The sequence below is a fragment of the Oncorhynchus gorbuscha genome, linkage group LG22 (assembly GCF_021184085.1).
Source record: "Oncorhynchus gorbuscha isolate QuinsamMale2020 ecotype Even-year linkage group LG22, OgorEven_v1.0, whole genome shotgun sequence".
Lineage (NCBI taxonomy): Eukaryota > Metazoa > Chordata > Actinopteri > Salmoniformes > Salmonidae > Oncorhynchus > Oncorhynchus gorbuscha.
In genome coordinates, this window is record NC_060194.1 from 42,175,215 (window position 1) to 42,181,214 (window position 6,000).

A 6,000-nucleotide genomic window follows, 5' to 3' on the forward strand; every position below is an offset into this window, starting at 1 on the left:
GGGGTATTTAATCATCCCCATTCGTTTGGTTTTGTCTGTCTTGTGTTCACCTGTGTCTAGTTTAGGCTAATCAGTGGGGTATTTAATCATCCCCATTCGTTTGGTTTTGTCTGTCTTGTGTTCACCTGTGTCTAGTTTAGCTAACCAGTGGGGTATTTCATTAATCATCCCCATTCGTTTGGTTTTGTCTGTCTTGTGTTCACCTGTGTCTAGTTTAGGCTAATCAGTGGGGTATTTAATCATCCCCATTCGTTTGGTTTTGTCTGTCTTGTGTTCACCTGTGTCTAGTTTAGGCTAATCAGTGGGGTATTTAATCATCCCCATTCGTTTGGTTTTGTCTGTCTTGTGTTCACCTGTGTCTAGTTTAGCTAACCAGTGGGGTATTTAATCATCCCCATTCGTTTGGTTTTGTCTGTCTTGTGTTCACCTGTGTCTAGTTTAGGCTAATCAGTGGGGTATTTAATCATCCCCATTCGTTTGGTTTTGTCTGTCTTGTGTTCACCTGTGTCTAGTTTAGGCTAATCAGTGGGGTATTTAATCATCCCCATTCGTTTGGTTTTGTCTGTCTTGTGTTCACCTGTGTCTAGTTTAGGCTAATCAGTGGGGTATTTAATCATCCCCATTCGTTTGGTTTTGTCTGTCTTGTGTTCACCTGTGTCTAGTTTAGGCTAATCAGTGGGGTATTTAATCATCCCCATTCGTTTGGTTTTGTCTGTCTTGTGTTCACCTGTGTCTAGTTTAGGCTAATCAGTGGGGTATTTAATCATCCCCATTCGTTTGGTTTTGTCTGTCTTGTGTTCACCTGTGTCTAGTTTAGGCTAATCAGTGGGGTATTTAATCATCCCCATTCGTTTGGTTTTGTCTGTCTTGTGTTCACCTGTGTCTAGTTTAGGCTAATCAGTGGGGTATTTAATCATCCCCATTCGTTTGGTTTTGTCTGTCTTGTGTTCACCTGTGTCTAGTTTAGCTAACCAGTGGGGTATTTAATCATCCCCATTCGTTTGGTTTTGTCTGTCTTGTGTTCACCTGTGTCTAGTTTAGGCTAATCAGTGGGGTATTTAATCATCCCCATTCGTTTGGTTTTGTCTGTCTTGTGTTCACCTGTGTCTAGTTTAGGCTAATCAGTGGGGTATTTAATCATCCCCATTCGTTTGGTTTTGTCTGTCTTGTGTTCACCTGTGTCTAGTTTAGGCTAACCAGTGGGGTATTTAATCATCCCCATTCGTTTGGTTTTGTCTGTCTTGTGTTCACCTGTGTCTAGTTTAGGCTAATCAGTGGGGTATTTAATCATCCCCATTCGTTTGGTTTTGTCTGTCTTGTGTTCACCTGTGTCTAGTTTAGGCTAATCAGTGGGGTATTTAATCATCCCCATTCGTTTGGTTTTGTCTGTCTTGTGTTCACCTGTGTCTAGTTTAGGCTAATCAGTGGGGTATTTAATCATCCCCATTCGTTTGGTTTTGTCTGTCTTGTGTTCACCTGTGTCTAGTTTAGGCTAATCAGTGGGGTATTTAATCATCCCCATTCGTTTGGTTTTGTCTGTCTTGTGTTCACCTGTGTCTAGTTTAGGCTAATCAGTGGGGTATTTAATCATCCCCATTCGTTTGGTTTTGTCTGTCTTGTGTTCACCTGTGTCTAGTTTAGGCTAATCAGTGGGGTATTTAATCATCCCCATTCGTTTGGTTTTGTCTGTCTTGTGTTCACCTGTGTCTAGTTTAGGCTAATCAGTGGGGTATTTAATCATCCCCATTCGTTTGGTTTTGTCTGTCTTGTGTTCACCTGTGTCTAGTTTAGGCTAATCAGTGGGGTATTTAATCATCCCCATTCGTTTGGTTTTGTCTGTCTTGTGTTCACCTGTGTCTAGTTTAGGCTAATCAGTGGGGTATTTAATCATCCCCATTCGTTTGGTTTTGTCTGTCTTGTGTTCACCTGTGTCTAGTTTAGGCTAATCAGTGGGGTATTTAATCATCCCCATTCGTTTGGTTTTGTCTGTCTTGTGTTCACCTGTGTCTAGTTTAGCTAACCAGTGGGGTATTTAATCATCCCCATTCGTTTGGTTTTGTCTGTCTTGTGTTCACCTGTGTCTAGTTTAGGCTAATCAGTGGGGTATTTAATCATCCCCATTCGTTTGGTTTTGTCTGTCTTGTGTTCACCTGTGTCTAGTTTAGGCTAATCAGTGGGGTATTTAATCATCCCCATTCGTTTGGTTTTGTCTGTCTTGTGTTCACCTGTGTCTAGTTTAGCTAACCAGTGGGGTATTTAATCATCCCCATTCGTTTGGTTTTGTCTGTCTTGTGTTCACCTGTGTCTAGTTTAGGCTAATCAGTGGGGTATTTAATCATCCCCATTCGTTTGGTTTTGTCTGTCTTGTGTTCACCTGTGTCTAGTTTAGGCTAATCAGTGGGGTATTTAATCATCCCCATTCGTTTGGTTTTGTCTGTCTTGTGTTCACCTGTGTCTAGTTTAGGCTAATCAGTGGGGTATTTAATCATCCCCATTCGTTTGGTTTTGTCTGTCTTGTGTTCACCTGTGTCTAGTTTAGGCTAATCAGTGGGGTATTTAATCATCCCCATTCGTTTGGTTTTGTCTGTCTTGTGTTCACCTGTGTCTAGTTTAGGCTAATCAGTGGGGTATTTAATCATCCCCATTCGTTTGGTTTTGTCTGTCTTGTGTTCACCTGTGTCTAGTTTAGGCTAATCAGTGGGGTATTTAATCATCCCCATTCGTTTGGTTTTGTCTGTCTTGTGTTCACCTGTGTCTAGTTTAGGCTAATCAGTGGGGTATTTAATCATCCCCATTCGTTTGGTTTTGTCTGTCTTGTGTTCACCTGTGTCTAGTTTAGGCTAATCAGTGGGGTATTTAATCATCCCCATTCGTTTGGTTTTGTCTGTCTTGTGTTCACCTGTGTCTAGTTTAGGCTAATCAGTGGGGTATTTAATCATCCCCATTCGTTTGGTTTTGTCTGTCTTGTGTTCACCTGTGTCTAGTTTAGGCTAATCAGTGGGGTATTTAATCATCCCCATTCGTTTGGTTTTGTCTGTCTTGTGTTCACCTGTGTCTAGTTTAGCTAACCAGTGGGGTATTTAATCATCCCCATTCGTTTGGTTTTGTCTGTCTTGTGTTCACCTGTGTCTAGTTTAGGCTAATCAGTGGGGTATTTAATCATCCCCATTCGTTTGGTTTTGTCTGTCTTGTGTTCACCTGTGTCTAGTTTAGGCTAATCAGTGGGGTATTTAATCATCCCCATTCGTTTGGTTTTGTCTGTCTTGTGTTCACCTGTGTCTAGTTTAGGCTAATCAGTGGGGTATTTAATCATCCCCATTCGTTTGGTTTTGTCTGTCTTGTGTTCACCTGTGTCTAGTTTAGGCTAATCAGTGGGGTATTTAATCATCCCCATTCGTTTGGTTTTGTCTGTCTTGTGTTCACCTGTGTCTAGTTTAGGCTAATCAGTGGGGTATTTAATCATCCCCATTCGTTTGGTTTTGTCTGTCTTGTGTTCACCTGTGTCTAGTTTAGGCTAATCAGTGGGGTATTTAATCATCCCCATTCGTTTGGTTTTGTCTGTCTTGTGTTCACCTGTGTCTAGTTTAGCTAACCAGTGGGGTATTTAATCATCCCCATTCGTTTGGTTTTGTCTGTCTTGTGTTCACCTGTGTCTAGTTTAGGCTAATCAGTGGGGTATTTAATCATCCCCATTCGTTTGGTTTTGTCTGTCTTGTGTTCACCTGTGTCTAGTTTAGGCTAATCAGTGGGGTATTTAATCATCCCCATTCGTTTGGTTTTGTCTGTCTTGTGTTCACCTGTGTCTAGTTTAGGCTAACCAGTGGGGTATTTAATCATCCCCATTCGTTTGGTTTTGTCTGTCTTGTGTTCACCTGTGTCTAGTTTAGGCTAATCAGTGGGGTATTTAATCATCCCCATTCGTTTGGTTTTGTCTGTCTTGTGTTCACCTGTGTCTAGTTTAGGCTAATCAGTGGGGTATTTAATCATCCCCATTCGTTTGGTTTTGTCTGTCTTGTGTTCACCTGTGTCTAGTTTAGCTAACCAGTGGGGTATTTAATCATCCCCATTCGTTTGGTTTTGTCTGTCTTGTGTTCACCTGTGTCTAGTTTAGGCTAATCAGTGGGGTATTTAATCATCCCCATTCGTTTGGTTTTGTCTGTCTTGTGTTCACCTGTGTCTAGTTTAGGCTAATCAGTGGGGTATTTAATCATCCCCATTCGTTTGGTTTTGTCTGTCTTGTGTTCACCTGTGTCTAGTTTAGCTAACCAGTGGGGTATTTAATCATCCCCATTCGTTTGGTTTTGTCTGTCTTGTGTTCACCTGTGTCTAGTTTAGGCTAATCAGTGGGGTATTTAATCATCCCCATTCGTTTGGTTTTGTCTGTCTTGTGTTCACCTGTGTCTAGTTTAGGCTAATCAGTGGGGTATTTAATCATCCCCATTCGTTTGGTTTGGTTTTGTCTGTCTTGTGTTCACCTGTGTCTAGTTTAGGCTAATCAGTGGGGTATTTAATCATCCCCATTCGTTTGGTTTTGTCTGTCTTGTGTTCACCTGTGTCTAGTTTAGGCTAATCAGTGGGGTATTTAATCATCCCCATTCGTTTGGTTTTGTCTGTCTTGTGTTCACCTGTGTCTAGTTTAGGCTAATCAGTGGGGTATTTAATCATCCCCATTCGTTTGGTTTTGTCTGTCTTGTGTTCACCTGTGTCTAGTTTAGGCTAATCAGTGGGGTATTTAATCATCCCCATTCGTTTGGTTTTGTCTGTCTTGTGTTCACCTGTGTCTAGTTTAGGCTAATCAGTGGGGTATTTAATCATCCCCATTCGTTTGGTTTTGTCTGTCTTGTGTTCACCTGTGTCTAGTTTAGCTAACCAGTGGGGTATTTAATCTCGCCCTACCCTCTAGGTTTTGTGCGGGATTGCTTGTGTTACTGTCGTTGGTTTGGGTTGCGTTTTTTACTGTTAAGCAAGTTTATTTCGGGTCTCTTTTTCCCGCACGTTAGAGAGAGAGGGATAGTGTGGGAGAGGGCTAGAGAGAGAGAGAGAGGGATAGTGTGGGAGAGGGCTAGAGAGAGAGAGAGAGGGAGTGTGGGGATAGTGTGGGAGAGGGCTAGAGAGAGAGAGAGAGAGAGAGAGGGATAGTGTGGGAGAGAGCTAGAGAGAGAGAGGGATAGTGTGGGAGAGGGCTAGAGAGAGAGAGAGGGATAGTGTGGGAGAGGGCTAGAGAGAGAGAGAGGGGATAGTGTGGGAGAGGGCTAGATAGAGAGAGAGGGGGATAGTGTGGGAGATGGCTAGATAGAGAGAGAGGGGGATAGTGTGGGAGAGGGCTAGATAGAGAGAGGAGGATAATGTGGGAGATGGCTAGATAGAGAGAGAGGGGGATAGTGTGGGAGAGGGCTAGATAGAGAGAGAGAGGGATAGTGTGGGAGAGGGCTAGAGAGAGAGAGAGAGGGATAGTGTGGGAGAGAGCTAGAGAGAGAGAGGGATAGTGTGGGAGAGGGCTAGAGAGAGAGAGAGGGGTATAGTGTGGGAGAGGGCTAGAGAGAGAGAGGGATAGTGTGGGAGAGGGCTAGAGAGAGAGAGAGAGAGAGGGATAGTGTGGGAGAGGGCTAGAGAGAGAGAGAGGGGGATAGTGTGGGAGACGGCTAGATAGAGAGAGAGAGGGATAGTGTGGGAGAGGGCTAGATAGAGAGAGGGGGGATAGTGTGGGAGAGGGCTAGATAGAGAGAGAGAGGGATAGTGTGGGAGAGGGCTAGATAGAGAAAGAGGGGGATAGTGTGGGAGAGGGCTAGATAGAGAGAGAGAGGGATAGTGTGGGAGAGGGCTAGATAGAGAGAGAGAGGGATAGTGTGGGAGAGGGCTAGATAGAGAGAGAGGGGGATAGTGTGGGAGAGGGCTAGATAGAGAGAGAGAAGGATAGTGTGGGAGAGGGCTAGATAGAGAAAGAGGGGGATAGTGTGGGAGAGGGCTAGATAGAGAGAGAGGGGGATAGTGTGGGAGAGG